Here is a 19,357-nt window from a genome sequence, read left to right as displayed (position 1 = left end):
CATATGTGTGACGTTTTTGTGAGGCTTTCTTTATTAACAATACATTTATTTGTTTACAAATATCTCATACAAATTATCCCTTAATATACTTATATTTTCCCACCAGCCTGGTCACACTTTATAGAGAGGCTGAGCCCAGCAATAAAGGGACACTGCAGTACTGCACACCTCTCACTAGAGGGCATCACAACCTTGTTACTAAGAATGGCATTTTCCCTAACTAGATATTCCTAATTGATTATAGTATGGCAGGAATTTTAAATCAGTTTAAGGGCTCTTGCAGATCATTTTTTTTGCAGACGAATGCCATCTGTTTTTCATGGATAGCACATGAACCTATAACAGTGAATGGGGCTGTTCACAGGTCTGAGGTTTTTACAACCCAAGCAAAATCACAGACATGTCCAATGTTGTTCCAAGTGCCAGATCAAAATTGGCAATGCAAGTCTATGGGTCTGTGAAAAATCGGGACCGCTCTTGGATGCCATCCAAGTGCTGTCCAATTTTCACTAAATGTTAGGAAAAAGTGGAGAAACTTCTTTTTTTTACATATGAGAAAAATGATAAAAATCAGACCAATCTATGATGAAACTCTGATAACACTGATGTCTAAATGAGCTCTAGAAGGCAATAGTTTGGAAAGAGAACACAACTTCAAAGCGTTTAGACATAGTACTAGTGTGTACATTACTAACATTGGTGCTAACAACAGATCTAATGCACATATATCAATCAGAGGAAATTGCTCGAAAAAGTAAAAAGTAGTCAATTTAGACTTCAGTTTCCTTTACTTTTTTTTAGAGGGAATGTACTTTAATCCTGGAATACATTTTATTTATGAAAAATAAATGACAAATATATACCAGTAGAAACCATTTGTAAAACTACTATCAGAATATACCTTACCCTAAAAACACAACACAATGTACACATGCAGAGTACAAAGGAATCATAGAATCGTAGAGTTGGAAGGGACCTCCTGGGCCGTCTGGTCCAACCCCCTGCTCAAAGCAGGATTCACTAAATCATCCCAGACAGATGTCTGCCCAGCCTCTGTTTGAAGACTTCCATTGAAGGAGAACTCACCACTTCTCGTGGCAGCCTGTTCCACTCATTGATCACTCTAACTGTCAAAAAGTTTTTTCTAATATCTAATCTGTGTCTCCTCCCATTCAGTTTCATCCCATTGCTTCTAGTCTTTCCTTGTGCAAATGAGAATAAAGTTGATCCTTCTACAATGTGACAGGAAGAATATGTACATCTATAAATTCAGGAAATATGTGGAATATAGATCTCTAGCTATACATAGAAATGTGTTATGCATATGTAAAGTTTTCAAAAGCTGTTGTCCGGTTCCACTCCGGCACCTTACAAGTAAGCAGAGTCTCTGTCCCAGTGTGCCATCAGGTGTGAGGTGCATCAGACTCACTTGTAGGCCGCAAGCTTCCACTGCCTCCAGGAGCCAACACACACATCTCAGGAGACATGAAGTTCATTGCCGACCCGAGCAACGAGCCCAATGTAAGTCTATGCGAAAACTGAATATTTTTGCCGTGCCCCCTGGGCGGTCTGCAGAGGGACTAGAAATTGCGGAAATCGATGGAAACAGTGCTCAAATGACATTGGAACAGCATGGGGAAGACCACTGGAAGCATTTTTGAATCTCAGGTGAGTAATCTGTTATTTTGCTTTCCCAGCATAGCGCGGAATGTTAAAATATGTTAAGGAACATCCTCTCCAGGGTAATGGCTTGTATATAAGGCAAAATAAATAACCAAAAATAAAAATGCTCCTCCACACCTTGGGCTATGCTCACATGTAGCGTTTTTGATGCGTTTTTCAACTTTAGCATTGCTTTCAACCAAGACAAATGCATTCACTGGGAAATGTCATTTTAACATTTTGCAACCTTATACAGTTGTGGCCAAAAGTATTGACACCCCTGCAATTCTGTCAGATAATACTCAGTTTCTTCCTGAAAATGATTGCAAACACAAATTCTTTGGTATTATTATCTTCATTTAATTTGTCTTAAATGAAAAAACACAAAAAGAATTGTCCTAAAGCCAAATTGGATATAATTCCACACCAAACATAAAAAAGAGGGTGGACAAAAGTATTGGCACTGTTCGAAAAATCATGTGATGCTTCTCTAATTTGTGTAATTAACAGCACCTGTAACTTACCTGTGGCACCTAACAGGTGTTGGCAATAACTAAATCACACTTGCAGCCAGTTGACATGGATTAAAGTTGACTCAACCTCTGTCCTGTGTCCTTGTGTGTACCACATTGAGCATGGAGAAAAGAAAGAAGACCAAAGAACTGTCTGAGGACTTGAGAAACCAAATTGTGAGGAAGCATGAGCAATCTCAAGGCTACAAGTCCATCTCCAAAGACCTGGATGTTCCTGTGTCTACCGTGCGCAGTGTCATCAAGAAGTTTAAAGCCCATGGCACTGTGGCTAACCTCCCTAGATGTGGACGGAAAAGAAAAATTGACAAGAGATTTCAATGCAAGATTGTGCGGATGTTGGATAAAGAACCTCGACTAACATCCAAACAAGTTCAAGCTGCCCTGCAGTCCGAGGGTACAACAGTGTCAACCCGTACTATCCGTCGGCGTCTGAATGAAAAGGGACTGTATGGTAGGAGACCCAGGAAGACCCCACTTCTTACTCCGAGACATAAAAAAGCCAGGCTGGAGTTTGACAAAACTTACCTGAAAAAGCCTAAAACGTTTTGGAAGAATGTTCTCTGGTCAGATGAGACAAAAGTAGAGCTTTTTGGGCAAAGGCATCAACATAGAGTTTACAGGAGAAAAAAAAGAGGCATTCAAAGAAAAGAACACGGTCCCTACAGTCAAACATGGCGGAGGTTCCCTGATGCTTTGGGGTTGCTTTTCTGCCTCTGGCACTGGACTGCTTGACCGTGTGCATGGCATTATGAAGTCTGAAGACTACCAACAAATTTTGCAGCATAATGTAGGGCCCAGTGTGAGAAAAATGGGTCTCCCTCAGAGGTCATGGGTCTTCCAGCAGGACAATGAGCCAAAACACACTTCAAAAAGCCCTAGAAAATGGGTTGAGAGAAAGCACTGGAGACTTCTAAGGTGGCCAGCAATGAGTCCAGACCTGAATCCCATAGAACACCTGTGGAGAGATCTAAAAATGGCAGTTTGGAGAAGGCACCCTTCTAATATCAGGGACCTGGAGCAGTTTGCCAAAGAAGAATGGTCTAAAATTCCAGCAGAGCATTGTAAGAAACACATTGATGGTTACCGGAAGCGGTCAGTTGCAGTTGTTTTGGCTAAAGGTTGTGCAACCAAGTATTAGGCTGAGGGTGCCAATACTTTTGTCTGGCCCATTTTTGGAGTTTTGTGTGAAATGATCAATGTTTTGCTTTTTGCTTCATTCTCTTTTGTGTTTTTTCATTTAAGACAAATTAAATGAAGATAATAATACCAAAGAATTTGTGTTTGCAATCATTTTCAGGAAGAAACTGAGTATTATCTGACAAAATTGCAGGGGTGTCAATACTTTTGGCCACAACTGTACAGCCATGTGGTGTGTGACACATCATCAGACACATCCTGTTTCATTCATGAAGGAGGGACTCTGCAAGTCACAAAGCCTATTATTATAGGGCCATCAGGCGGCCTTTACTATTCTTAAAGGGTCAGCAGTCGGCCCCCACTTTTCTTAGAGAGCCGTCAGCTGGCTATGCTTTGTTGTTCCCATTATTAAACAGTGGGTCTCCTATACTGTTGTTGCGTATGCAGTGAGTGGCAGGGCTGCCCAAAAGTTGGACACACCACAATACCCCTTTGAAGAGACATACAGGAGGGCCTCCTGAAATCAATGTTCCCAATGTTAGAAAGTTGGTACTCCCATACTCTTTGCTTATGCATTGAATGCAAGGCCAGCCCTGCACTAAATGTAGACGCACCCCAATACCCTTTTGAAGAGACGTACAGGAGGGCCACCTGAAAGCAAGGTTCCCTTTATTGGGGATTTGGTACTCCCATACTGTTTGCCTATGCATTAAATGCAAGGACTGACCTGTACTAAATTTAAACGCACCCCAATACCCCTTTGAAGAGATGTACGGGAGGGCCACCTGAAAGCAATGCTCCCATTATCAGGAAGTTGCTCCTCCCATGCTGAAGTTGTGCAGGTAGGACCGTCTATAGTGCATTAAACTAGCTCCTGTTCCTCCTCTTCCTCATTGTCACCCAATCCACGCTGGGATGACATGAGACTGGGCTATGTGTAATCACCCTGTATGGTTCCTTGCTACATCTCACCGTGCTCTGCCTGCAATGCATCCTCTTTGATTGTGAGCAGAGAGCATTTCAGAAGACAGAGAAGTGGGATGGTGACGCTAATTATGGTGTCATCACCGCTAACCATCTTGGTGGAGTCCTCAAAGTTTTGGAGGATGGTACATATGTCTGACATCCATGTCCACTCCTGAGGTCTTATGTGTGGAGCATGGGTGTACCCAGGGCCAAAACTAGAGGGGGGGGAGTCATGGTCGAGCGCGCAGCAAATTTTAGGCAACGCCCTGGGCACATCCATTTCACAACTAGTCACACCCATATCCATGCCCTAACTGCACCCATTTAGCACTGATGATCACACTGACTAGTACTGAGGGCACAGTGGCTGGCATTATGGGCACAGTGGCTGGTACTGAGGAAAAGAAAGAACAGAGAGAAAAAAAGGGAGAGAGAGAAAGAAAGAACAGAGAAAGAAAAAGAACAAAGAGAAAGAAAGAACAGAGAGTGAAACAAGAACAGAGAGAGAAAGAAAGAGGGGAAAGAAAGAACAGAGAGAGAAAAAAGAAGGAAAGAAAGAACAGAGAGAGAGAAAGAAAGAGGGGATGAAAGAAAGAACAGGAAAGAGAACAGAGAGAAAGAAAGAACAGAGAGAGAAAGAGGGGAAGAAAGAAAGAAAGAATGAACAGTGAGAGAAAGAAAGACAGAAAAAGAAAGAAAAACTGAAAGAGAACAGAGAGAGAGAGAAAGAAAGAGGGGACATAAAAAAGACCAGAGAGAAAGAGGGGAAAGAAAGAACAGAGAGAGAAAGAGGGGAAGGAAAGAAAGAAAAGGGAGTGAGAGAGAAAGAAAGAACAGAGAGAGAAAGAACGGAGAGAGAAAGAACGAGGGGAAAGAATGAAAGAAAGAAAGAGGGGAAAGAAAGAACAAAGAGAAAGTACAGAGAGAGAAAGAAAGAACAGAGAGAAAGCAAGACAGAACAGAGAAAGAGAAATAGGGGAAAGAAAGGAAGAAAACATAGAGAGTAAGAAAGAAAGAAAGAACAGAGAGAGAGAAAGAAGAACAGAGAAAGAACAGAGAGAGAAAGAAAGAACAGCGAGAGAATGAAAGAACAGCGAGAGAAAGAAAGAAAAAAACAGAGAAAGAAAGGGGAAAGAAAGGAAGAAAGAACAGAGAGAAAGAAAGAACAGAGAGAAAGAAAGAAAGAAAGAACAGAGAGAAAGAAAAAAAGATTAGAGAGAGAAAGAAAGAACAGAGAGAGAAAGAAAGAAAGAGAAAGAAAGATTATATAAAGATACTATAGCAGCCCGGCTCACATTGTAATCCACCTAGGCCTCCTGATGCAGGACATATCATGATCTGCTCTCATGGCTGGCATCCCTGATTCCAATGCGATCCCACTGTCTGCGCTTTCGGAGGATGAAACGGTAATGGATCTGAAGCATTCCCTGAAGTGCCTCCATGGTTCTATCACAATCTCTTCTCAAAATTAACTCATTTCCGGTCAGCTTCCAGCACGCCACTTCTGGTGGAATGTCCCGTGCGAGTTTTAAAGTGCTCCTCGGGGCTCTACCATGTACTCCTGCATCTGCGGGAAAAGTAAACTCCCGGCCAGGACAGCAGGGAAGCATCTCAAAATTGGGACTGTCCCGGTGGATCCGGGATGGTTGGGAGGTATGAATGCTCCCCACCATACACCTTGTACACGCACGGCTCCGCACACCTCATAAACACACGGTTCCGCTTTGTATGCCTCGTACACACAAAGCTCCGCTCCGTACACCTCGCTTACACATGGCTCCACTCAGTACACACATGGCTCCACTCCGTAAACCTTGTATAAATGTGGCTCTGCGCCATACACCTTGTTTACATGTGGCCACGCTCCATGTACCTCGTACACACACATGGTCCACTCCGTAAACCTTGTACACATGTGGCTCTGCTCCTTACACCTCATTCATACACTGCTCCACTCTGTACACCTCGTACACACACATGGCTCCACTCCGTAAACCTTGTACACATGCGGCTCTGCTCCATACACCTCATTCACACGAGACTCCTCTCCGTATACCTTGTACTCATGCGGCTCCATTCCGTACACCTTGTACATATGCAGCTCCGCTCCGTACACCTCGTATACACAAGGGTCCGTGTTATGATTGAGTCACCGTAGGAGGCAAAAACAGAAATACAAGCTAAGTCCAGAAAACCAGAGAAGTTGGCAACTATCAGATTGCAGACCCCTGAACCTATCAACACAACTAGCAGTAGCCGTGGGGGGTTCCTACGATGCCCTAGACCCCTCGATCACAGCCGGAGAATTAAATAGGCCTAAAGAAAGAAAGGGGAAATCTAAACTGCCCCAGAGCAGACCCCAAAGCAATAGGCAGCCCCCAACATATAATGACGGTGAAGCAAGATGAAAACACTAACACAGACAGAAAGATAGACTGAGCAAAGCCGGGGCCCAAAACTACCTAGATAGGAAAGGACAGGAAGGCTGCTGTCTGCAATCTGCCAAAACCATATCAAAGACATAAGCCAACAAGCTGATATGAAAAAGACCCTGAAGCAGCTAGGCTTCAAAAACTAAATCAGCACTCAGGTATTTTCAGAAGACAGAGCTATAGGAATTCAGCACACCCCAGCAGGGAATGGCAGAAATCAGAAAAACAAAGCAAAACAAAGTCAAAAGACAAATGCAAAAAGCCGAGCAGCAAACTTAGCTTTAGATGAGCAGGAATTCAGACTGGTCTCCAAGGATCCCACAGAGAAATCACCCGCAGGGCAGAAGGGCATCGGCAGCCTTATATCCAGTCAGTAACTCCACTCAGCCAGTCATCATCATCAGCCTCAGGTGTTTGATAATCAGGCTCACTACCTTTCTTTACCAGAAGAGGGAGTTCCTCGGGCCTCAGTAGTGAAGGGGAAAATGAACTCACAACAGGTCTGCTTCATACACACACGGCTCTGCTTCGTACACATCATACACACACGGCTCAGCTCCGTACACTTCGTACACACAGGGCTCCGTTTCATACACCCTGTACACACGCGGCTCCGCTCTGTACACACACGGCTTTGTACACTTTGTACACACATGGATCCGCTCCATACACCTCGTACACACATGGTTCCGCTCCGCACACCCATGGTTCCGCTCTGTACACCTCGCAAACACGTGGCTCTGCTCCGTACATCTTGTACACACACGGCTCCGCTCCGTACACCTTGTACACATACGGCTCTGCTCCGTACACCTCATACACACACAGCTCCACTCCGTACTCCTCTTACACACACTGCTCCGCTCTGTACACCTCGTACACACACAGCTGCACTCTGAACACCTCGTACACATCGGCTCCGTTCCGTACACCTCGTACACACACAGCTCCGCTCCATACATCTTGTACACACACGGCTCTGCTACATCCACCCTGCAAACCTCACACATAAACTTCCCTCATCCAGCACCATGACAACCAGCACAGCAGAGTCCTGCATACACAGGCCCCTGATCATGTGACCCTTGACTCCTCCCCTCCTGTGACCTCATCGCAGGTCCTGTGCACACAGAGCAGCCCAGCGATGTCATTGCTGGGATTTATTAGCAGTGAGGGGCTGCGGTAGGTCTCTCTGGGAGGGCGAGGATGGGGTGCATGGGGGGGCGTGGTGGGAGGATAATTAAACTCGCTCTCCACTACCACGGTCAGGAGGTGTTCTTTCATTGTGTGCCCCGGTGGGTACGCCCATGGTGTGGAGTCTGAACTGAATACCGACAGCCTTGTTGATGCTGGTTTTCAACAGCTTCCCTCTTCTGCTCACATCCTTCCCAACATCTGCAGTGTAGAGTTCCATTGCATGGGGACATCACACACCAGTCAGTGAGCTGGAAGCTGCAAACGCTGCTGAAGCACGGCAAGGGTGGTGGAAGCTGTAGCTGACTTTCTAAAATGGGCACACAGGCGGCGTTCTTTGACAAGCAGATCCGGCAGCTCCTGGTAGGTTTTGAGAAACCACTGAACCACAAGGTTAAACACATGGCCAGGCAAGGTACTTGTGTGAGCTCACCTTGCCTCAGAGCCACCACCAGGTTCCGGCCATTGTCACACACAACCATTCTTGGCTGTAGGTTTGGCGGTGTCAGCCACAGATCTGCCTACTCTTTCAGAGCTGTCCACAACTCTTCAGCATTGTGCGATGTCACCTAAGCATATTAGTTTTAGCCCAGCCTGTTGCCGCTTGGCTGAGGAAGTACTGCAGTGCTTCCAGCTTGTGACTGATGTGGTCATTTTGGAGATGGAGGCTGAAGAGGAGGAAAATGAGATACAGGAGCTGTACACTGCGGGGGCAACCCTGATAGACCTAGGGCTTGCAATCTTTGGCGTCAGGAGTACGTGTTCCATCCCAAGGTCCAATTGGGTCCCGGCTTCCACTATGTTAACTCAGTGTGCCATCAACGAGATGTACCATCCCTGCCCACAAGCACTTGTCCACGTGTCCGTGGTTAGTTGGACTTTCCCAGTAACTGCATTGTTGAGGGTGTAATCAGGGCGACCGGGGGGGGTAGTTGTGGCTGGGATATTTAATGGATAGTTCCCAGACAGAGTCTACTGAGCAACCAGTCAGCGAGTACTTTCTCCCCTTGGTCCCTGATACATGCAATACTGGTCTGCTGAAGTTTTTCCCCACGAGTTACCTTTTCGTCTGATCCGAAGCAGTCCAGGTGACACAGGATCCACAAAAATGCAACCGAATTCCAACAGGGAAAAAAATGATTATTTAATAAATAGTAGTGAAATTAATCTTCAGTATTAATCTTGTTGCCACGTATCCCGTATATTTTGTACATTATTTCTCTCTACTGCTGGCAATGGCGTGCGCATGCGCTGTTCATCACTACCCCACGTTTATGGGCATGCTCTATATCAAAACTGCATGCGTTCCAGCGTGCATTTCACTGAGTGCATCCCGGAAGCACACTTTACATCGGAGGTGTGCTGGAAGCATCATACGCCGGATTACCATGGATGGCAGCTACCGTAAGACCATTTCTTGCCCTGCTATTGGTTACATCTTATTTATAAGGACTCCCTCTCCTCACCCAGATATGCCCCTGGAAGAGGCTCTGGGCGAAACGTGCATCGGGGTGGAAGGGGGACTCATGGCTCTCTCTACTATACTCTATACATATCACTAAGGTAATGTGCTGCTATATTTATGATTATGTTTATAATCCGGTGGCTAATGTTGATTTAATGGACACATATGCTTTCAGTAATCTGTCATCATTTTTATTACTCTGGTCAGCTGTGGATTCAGGTTGTACTTAGACACATGTTATTAATTTGGACTTGGTATTTTTGCTCTGCCATTACCTCTATACGGATATATGGTTATATTAGTGATATGAACAACTGTTGCATTTATTTATGCTGTATGAATAGCTGTTCCCTTTATTTACTAATGACCTTACAGTTGTCAATAATCATTTAGGATATTTAAAGGGATATGTATATACAGGGATCTAGCTGGGGCCCTCTTCATTGGACACTTTGTTGTACTGCCTCTTGTGCCTTTTTTATTTTTCTTATTCATGTACTGTGTTACGATAATAAAATTTGGATTTTATTTTTTGTATGGTTCTCTTCAGCGGCTAGTTCTTAACTATTTTTACCAGCAAACTGGTGTCAATAACTTCGCTAACACACTGCAACAAAAATTAAATGGAAGGCAGAAATGGCAGAATTTTGAGCGCAGTTATATGTGATCCGTGTGACGGAGAAACCACAGTTGTAAATAGCTGGCCTGAAGGTAACTATTATTAACAGCAAACTGGTGTCAATAACTTTGCTAATACACTGCAACAAAATTTAAAGGAAGGCCAGAAATGGCAGAATTTTGAGCACACTTTTTATCTCTGATCCGTGTGATGGACAAACCACTGTTGTAAATAGCTGGCCTGTAAAAAAATTATTCCTGGCCCCTGATACCTGGGGCAATATCTAGAAATATCTTTAATAGAAGCAGCAGACACAACTAGAGTGGGCCCTCTTGCTATATGCACTGCAGTCTGCCACATACACTGCCTGCCTGCCTAGCACTGATATCTATGCAGCTTTATTAGTCCTCAGAAGGACTGTTAGTTGAGATGGTTATGTGTATACTAGATGGTGGCCCGATTCTAACGCATCAGGTATTCTAGAATATGGCCAGCGGGAGACCAACGTTCAAAAGATGGTCCAGGACGATCCATCATCTCACAGCGGGGGCCTGGTCGCTGCTGCGTGTCATACTGAGGCTAAATACCCACGTTGCAGAAATGCTGTGGAAATTTCTGCAGCATTTCTGCAACTCCCGCCGCGGGTAAAACGCATGCATTTGACAATTTTGGTCAACTATGCAGCATCAATAATAAAAGATAGAATGTAAAAAATAATTTAAAAAAAATGGTTATTCTCACCTTCCGACGGCCCCGATCTCCTCTCCACGCTCCTGGCATCTTCCGGTCCCAGTAATGCTTAGCGCGAAGGACCGGAGATGACGTCACTCTAGCGAGAGCGCGACGTCATCAGCGGTCATTCGTGCAAAGCATTACTAGGACCGGAAGATGCCGGGCGCGTGATGAGAGGAGGGAAAGAGTCAGGGGGCAGTCGGAAGGTGAGTATATCACTATTTTTTATTTTAATTCTATTTTTTACAGGTTTATGGTACCCAGGGCCTGGAGGAGAGTCTCCTCTCCTCTGGACCCTGGCTACCATCCGCACATTGAGCGCTGTGCCGGTCATCTTCCGGCTGCGTCACTGCTGACCTCCGTGTGGCAGGAGATGACCCGTGGCAACTTTCGGGAGATCAGCGACTAATGCCGCAGATCTCCCGACGGTAGCGGTGGCGTGCGTCGTTCGAATTCTGTGCCAATTCGCGGCCAGGCGCAACCAATCAGCAACGCGGGATTTGTGGCCGGACAGCGCCTGTCGCTGATTGGTCACGGCCGGCGACTCGGGATTTCCGTTACAAACAGGCAGACAGACAGACAGAATTAGACAATTATATAGTAGATTATATGGTATACCCACACTACGTAAGAACCAAGCAAATCTCTCCCTAGCTCAGCAGCAACTCTCCCTACACTGCCTGATTCCGTAGTAGACTGTGACGAGCATGGCAGCGCCAGGTTTGATATAGACCTGATGACACTGTGCGGCCAACCAATCACTGTAATGCCACAACCAACATGGCTGCGGCACTACAGTGAGTGGCAGACAATACCTGCATGTTCATTGGCTCTCTAAAGAGCGCCAAACATGCAGGGCGGGGACCCGAGCTCCCACCGAGCAACCCCGGAAATACTCGGGGAGCTCCGAGCATCTCGAGCATTGAGATGCTCGGGCGAGTACGGAGTAGTGGCGAGGATGCTCACTCATCATTAGTAGATAGGTGTGGCACCCCAGGAGTTCGGTTGCCACAATGGCCTTGACTCCCTCCTTGGGAGAGTGATGTCATGTCTGGAAGCAAGGAAGGGATTCCCATATCAGGTAGTTCCAGCATACAACACAGTTCCTGCTCCAGGCCAGCAGAGGGAGCTCTAAACCCAACTTCAGCAGAGCTGCTCTCTCTGGTCAGAAGCAGGAAGTTAGGGGGAGTTAGTGCTTGAACAGGGAAGAGAGAGGACGTGCGGAGAGAAGCTGGGGACGGGAGCCATAGCAGAGCTCACCCCCAGGCTTGAGAGCTAGAGACCGAACCCCGGAGTCTGAGGCTGTGTGGGTACTAAAGTCCCCGCAGCAGAATCCAGAGGACAGATGACTGCAGATCCTCTGCCCCAACTGAGACTCGACGACACAGCAGCACATGTGAGCCGGAGATACAATATAGGAGCAATCCCTGAAGCAGGCTACAGCTGCCTGTCATGCGAGTGGAGTTCTACCTAAGTAGCAGACGGAGAGAGGAACTTGAATAGAGTTCACAGCAGCAAGTACCTCAGAGAATAGTGCTAGAAAGGAGGCTTCACAACCCACCTGAATAAGGAGATTCCCAAATTGCTTTCAGGGCCACGGACAGGGTCACCGCCGCCGCTTTAAGAAGAGGCCCGGTACCGAGTACCCCACGGCCCTGGCAGGCGATCCATAGGTATATAAGGAAGGCTAGGAATGTACAACCCAAATAGGAATAGGACAATGAGGAAAGTATACACCCAAAAACAGCATGCCAAAATATCCAGCAGCACCAATGATCTCCAACTCGGCACAGCTCATTTGTCAATTATCAGCTGATGTTAATGTGCAGACAATCACCAAATGAACAAGATAAACACTGGTAGCTCGGGTGATTAGATTAACTATTGCACTGCATCTTCTGTGCACACAGAATTTTGGTCATTCACCAACTACTCTCATAATTTCCATTCTATTAAATAATAAAATCATTGCCCCTCTGCCTCCTCAACTCTCTATGATTAAGGGAATTTATCCTTGTTTTTTTGTAATAAGCCTTATACCATGTAAGTGTTCAAGGCTATTTCTACTCTATGCAGTTTTTTTATGCGTTTTTATGCTGATTTTCAGCTGCGTTTTACAGTACCAGCAAAGCCTATGAGATTTCAGAAATCTAATGCCACACTTAGTTTTTTTGTCATCAGTATTTTGTGCTTTACATGTTTTTTGTACAACAGAACTTGCTACTTCTTTCAGTGTTTTTTCAGCGTTTTTCAACCGTTGAAAGTAATGAGTGGTGAAAAAACCCTGAGCATCCACCCAAAAAATGCAGGTATCAGGTCTGCAGCATTTTCCTGCCAAAACCTGAATAAATAGAGCAAGATTTTTTTTTTGCACTAAATGTTATCAGCATGCACAAGAGACAAATGTAGCATGATAAAAACAAGGGAAAAGTCACAAAAAGCACCAAAAAATGCAAGTAAAAAACAAGCAAAACCTGATTTTTTTTCTGTAGCATCTTTTCTGCCAAGAGAGCAGGTTTTACTGCAAAAGAAAAAAAAAAGCGCTGCAAAAATGCCTAGGGTGAACATAGCCTAAGGCCTGTTTCACACATCAGTTTTTCACAATCAGTCAAGATCGTGAAAAAAACGGATCTGCAAATTTTCCTTGCGGATCCGTTTTTTTCCCCATTGACTTTCATTATCGGCGGATTTTGACTGATGACTGTCTGTTGCATCCATATTTCTGCGGATCAGCCAAAATTTTGGCGTCCGCAGAGATCACCGAACGGACCATGCAACTTTTTTTGCAGTTCGGATCCGCATTTTTGCCTTTTAACCCTGAATCAAGTGTCGCTGCTGGTTGAAAATCTCTCTCTCTCTCCTTACCCGCAACCTCCATTCCTCGCGCGCGTTCTCCAGCCTCTCATCGCGCGATCTCCAGCCTCACATCGTGTGATCTCAAGCCTCACATCGCGCGATGACCGGTATTAATTTTTTTATTTATTTTTTCCTGCCGCGGTTCCTTTAAATTTTTACCATCGGTGGATCCGTACATCTGCCAATCCGCTGTCCCCCGTTTCTGTCAGTCCACCTGCGGATCCGTTTTCCACTATTTTGGCAGATTTAGACTGACAGAAAAAACTGAAGTGTGAAACAGGCCTAACAGTTAACTTTTTTATCCTAAATACTTTATTTAATAAACAAACCTTTTAACCTCTACACAATGTTTATGATTAAAAAAAAGGAAAATAGTATTGGTATCACAAGGAACTAAAGTGCAGTAACTGCACTCATCTGGCTCCTTCAAATGTTCTATTGAGAGAAGCAGAGGAGGTACATGAGTAGCTTTTGAGTCTGCAAAAACTCTGACTGTTTCTCTTATTCATTCTCGTCTCGACTATTGTAACTGTCTTCTAATCGGTCTCCCTCTTACCAAACTCTCCCCCCTCCAATCTGTCTTGAATGCTGCAGCCAGGATCATATTCCTCACCAATCGTTACACCGATGCCTCTACCTTGTGCCAGTCATTACACTGGCTACCCATCCACTCCAGAATTCAGTATAAACTTATTACCCTCACCCACAAAGCCCTCCATGGTTCAGCACCACCCTACATCTCCTCTCTTGTTTCAGTATACCACCCTACCCGCGCTCTCTGTTCTGCTGATGACCTGAGGTTAGCATCCTCAATAATCAGAACTTCCCACTCCGTCTCCAAGACTTTACACGTGCTGCGCCAATTCTTTGGAATGCACTTCCCAGGTCAATACGATTAGTCCCCAATCCCCACAATTTTAAGCGTGCCCTGAAAATGCATTTATTCAGACTGGCCTATCGCCTCAACATATTAACCTAATCTATCCCTGTGTGGCACAGCCAAAAGTCTTACCATAACCAGGTTCCCCGCATCATGTTCCCACATGCTTTATGCATCCATTAGCCCTCTGTGTCTGTACTGTTACACACTTAACATTATGGCTGGTCCATACAATCAGGGCAACTGTTACCACCCACCTTTCATGTCTACCTCTTTCCTCATAGACTGTAAGCTTGCGAGCAGGGCCCTCATTCCTCTTGGTATTTGTTATAATCTATGTGATTATTGTTATGCTGTAATGTCTATTGTCTGTACAAGTCCCCTAGGTAATGTAAAGTGCTACGGAATATGTCGGCGCTATAGAAATAAAATTTATTATTACTATTATGAGTGCATAATGCAAATGTGTCTGGCTCTGCAGAGGCTGAAGTCCATATCCTTTTCAGTTTTGGCAGTCTGTAGTGACCATCTCCTACTCTCTAGGCTCCAGTCACTAGCCATTAAGGACACTGCTCTCTCCTGGTTCTCTTCCTATCTTTCTGACGGCTCCTTCAGTGCTTTGTTTTCTGGCTCCACGTCATCTCCTCTTCCTCTCGCTGTCGGGGTACCTCTGGTCTCAGTCCTTGGCCCCCTTCTCTTCTCTCTCTCTACATGGCCCCAATTGGACAGACCATCAGCAGATTTGGCTTTCAGTACCATCTTTATGCTGATGACACACAACTATATACGTCATCCCCCGACCTTACCCCCGCTGTACTACAGAACGCCGGTGACTGTCTGTCCGCAGTCTCCATCATCATGTCCGCTCTCTATCTGAAACTCAACCTCTCCAAAACTGAACTTCTTCTGCTCCCGCCGTCTACTAACCTCCCTAAATCTGACATTTCCCTCTCAGTGAGTTGCACCATAATAACACTTCGGCAGCAGGCGCGCTGTCTGGGTCTTATGTTTGACACCAATCTCTCCTTCACATCCCATATACAATCTCTTGCCCGCTCTTGCCGCTTACACCTAAAGAACATCTCTAGAATCCGCCATTTTCTCACCATTGAAACAACAAAAATCCTCACTGTAGCATTGATCAATTCCCGCCTGGATTACTGCAATGCTCTATTAATTGGCCTCCCCGTTACTCGACTATCCCCTCTCCAGTCCATACTTAATGCAGCAGCCAGGGTCATCCATCTGGCTAATCGGTACTCGGACACGTCCAGTCTTCGCCAGTCCTTACATTGGCTGCCCATTCATTATAGGATCCAATTCAAAGTACTTGTTCTCACCCACAAAGCTCTCCACAGTGCAGCACCCCCCTACATCTCCTCCCTCATTTCTGTCTATCGGCCTAACCGACCGCTGCGCTCTACAAACGACTTTCGACTAACCTCTGCACTAATCCGTACCTCCCACTCCCGACTCCAAGACTTCTCCCACGCTGCGCCAATCCTCTGGAATGCTAAACCCCAAGAAATCAGGACTATCCACAATTTGCATAGCTTAATGTGCTCCCTCAAAACACATTTGTTCAGATCGGCCTATCACGTTCACTAATTAAAGTCATTCTATGTGTAAGTGTGCGTGTGTAGCCAATTCACTATCTCCATCCATCCCTCACTCCCTCAAGATGGCAGGACCATCATTGTAAATACACCATTGTAAATACACACCTGTACTTTGTATCTCCCCCACCTCATTGTAGATTGTAAGCTCTCACGAGCAGGGTCGTCTTATTTTGCTTTAATTATTGTATTGTTAAGATTGTTACTTATGACTTATGTTTTGAAAATGTTAAACTGTAAAGTGCTGCGGAATATGTTGGTGCTATATAAAGATTATTATTATTATTAGATTATTATGACTACATTATGTTGCAATATCAGAAATCAGGCGGTCTGGATGTTCAATGACCAAATTGAGGACGTGTGCTGTCAAACAGAACTTGGCAGCCTATCAGTGGCAGACACTGCGCCAAAATCACTGCTGGAATTGTTCTAGCCTGAGAGCTGAGTGTACGTTTTATTTTAGGTGAGGCACTTAAGTGTGGACATCTCTGTTAACAACAATGGCAGCAGAGGAGGAGGAATGTGCAATACACTGACTCAAACTGATGTCAGAGGCAACATCAGCCTGCTGTGACTGAGATGAGTGATGTGCTAACTAGTTCACAGCATCCTCAATTGATTTATTTGCCCTTCCTGATTGATTAAAATCATTTCTACTGCCACAATGTGGATTAATTTTGACTCACCCTCCAGAATATACAGTATAGGTACAGGTGCTTCTCACAAAATTAGAATATCTTCAAAAATTTTATTTATTTCAGTTCTTCAATACAAAAGTGAAACTCTTATATTAGAGTCATTACAAACAGAGTGATCTATTTCAAGTGTTTATTTCTGTTAATGTTGATGATTATGGCTTACAGCCAATGAAAACCCAAAGTCATTATCTCAGTAAATAGAATACTTTATAACACCAGCTAGAAAAATGATTTTCCCTCTCTCCCTGTCAATTAAATCTCTGTAATATTCTAATTTCCTCATGCTCTAAACTTCTTCGCTGTCTCACGCACTTATCTGTACAGTTTCTTCTGTGTTTTATGACTTTCACTCCATATCTCTACGCTACGCTGTGACATTCACTCACTATCCATATTAATCACTGTTATGATAATCTCTATTGATTGGCAGAGCAGCACCATGTGATTTCATAGCTGCAAGGCATTATGGGGAAGTCTACTCGGCTGCGCTTCACGCCATATAAGCTTTCTCTGGCTTTTAAAATCTTCCGCAATGTGTAAAATGATGGTGGCTATTTTAGGAGATTTGCACAAATTGAATTTGATGTATTGAAAATTTGGTGCAAATTTAGTTCACAGTGAATCATTTGCTCACCGCCAGTGCCTATTGGTCGCCTATAGCCTACCTTCTCTCTCTAAAATATACACTTATACATATTTTAGAGGTTGTTTATTGAAAAGAAATGTAAAATACATGCTTAAGCTCGAAATGAGTCAGACTTGGATCTACATCAGCATGAGGTTTTGCAGTGCATCTCTACAAACCTCCTTTCTCCATGGATCCACTGCTGGATTTATCTTTACAAATAAGGCTGCATTAAGACATCTGTAATAAAAGGTTGGAGTACAGATAACAATGCACAGACTGGCCAGGGGTCTCCTGACCCTAACTTGACAGTCTCAAAGGCATATATGAAGCTGCTTAGTTTGGGTCAGGATATCCATAACCAGTTCATACATGTTGGTCCATACTTAGTGTTACGCCCCTATCTTGGCTTGGCAGGGCTCCAAGTCCTTCCCCTATGGCCGCTGCCCTCTGCTTTGTTCCACATCAGGTTTTACAAGTGGCCCAATGTACCATCAACACATCATCTCTGTAGGCCTTTTAAGGCCTGTTTGGATACACCCAGTATCTGAAAGTTAAACCCCAGCTGTGTCCTACAGATGTTTAAATCTGACCTTATCCAATTCTTTGGTTCCTGTTGTTCCCTCAGACGTCTAGGAACTCTTCATCATTATAGCAGGTTGAACTGAAGCCTATTTGCAATACATGCACCTGCTGCCTTTTAACCCACTGCCTGCTGTAAACATTCTGAACTGTTATTGAAGACAGTTCATCTGTGTGCTTCATTCACACCTTCCGTCTTCCTACTTCTGTCCTCCTGCTTCTATGACAGCCAGCATGTCCTGCATTGCCAGTTTGCTGTTTGCATTGCCAGTTATCCAAGTCCTCATCATACAACGAACCTGACAGCCTGCTGTGCCGACGCCTGGGGTCCGTGTGTCCATCCTGACCTGTGGCATTATGGTCCCATCTCACCAGATGACAGCAAAAGAGCAAAAAGGTTTACCCATCCAGGTCTCCAGACAAATGCACTATCAGGATGCAGTGGACCCATATAATTAAGATGGAAACACAGGTGCAAGAATACCGATGTAACAACCGCTCGCAGCCTACCAATACATGGAGGGGGCGGCTGCCTGGTATGTTGATGCATAATAAAAAACTTGTATGCGGCGCTGTTCACACTATGGCCATGCACAGCATCCAGGCCAGCCTAGTAGTGACACCCTTCTATTAGCTCAGGCGGGCTGCCCCAGCGCTATCAAAATGCATGCCATGTGAACAGACGCCGCAGTTTACAAGACCAAATGGGCCCAACTGCACCCTGAATAAAGAGTGCAAAAAAACACATTAAAGAAATGTGGAGTATTAGCTGATATTTTGGCCAAAATACGTGAGCCCGTAACCTGCGCCAAAGGTCTCCACGTTTACGGGTACCTAACACTAAATCCTAACACTGAAACAGCACAGAAAGAGGACTTAAAAATCCTCCAATAATAGAAAACAGCAAAAGAGCAAAAAAGTTCACCCGTCCAGGCCTCCAGACAGTTGCAGTTGGGCCCATCTGGTCTTGTAAACTGCGGTGTCTGTTCACATGGCATGCATTTTGATAGCGCTGGGCCAGCCCGCCTGAGCTAATAGAAGGGTGTCACTACTAGGCTGGCCTGGATGCTGGGCATAGCCATAGTGTGAACAGCGCTGCATACAAGTATTTTATTGTGCACATATCAGGCAGCCGCCCCCTCCATGTATTGGTAGGCTGTGAGCGGTTGTTTTATCGGTATTTTTGCACCTGTGTTTCCATCTTAATTGTAAGGGTCCACTGCATCCTGATAGTGCATTTGTCTGGAGGCCTGGACGGGTAAACCTTTTTCCTCTTTTGCTGTTTTCTATTATTGGAGGATTTTTATGTCCTCTTTCTGTGCTGTTTCAGTCCCACCTCACCAGATGAGCCTAACAA

The sequence above is a fragment of the Dendrobates tinctorius genome, unplaced genomic scaffold (assembly GCF_039654945.1).
Source record: "Dendrobates tinctorius isolate UK_male_01 unplaced genomic scaffold, ASM3965494v1 ptg000270l, whole genome shotgun sequence".
NCBI classification, from domain to species: domain Eukaryota; kingdom Metazoa; phylum Chordata; class Amphibia; order Anura; family Dendrobatidae; genus Dendrobates; species Dendrobates tinctorius.
Note: the sequence above shows the minus strand (reverse complement) of the source record.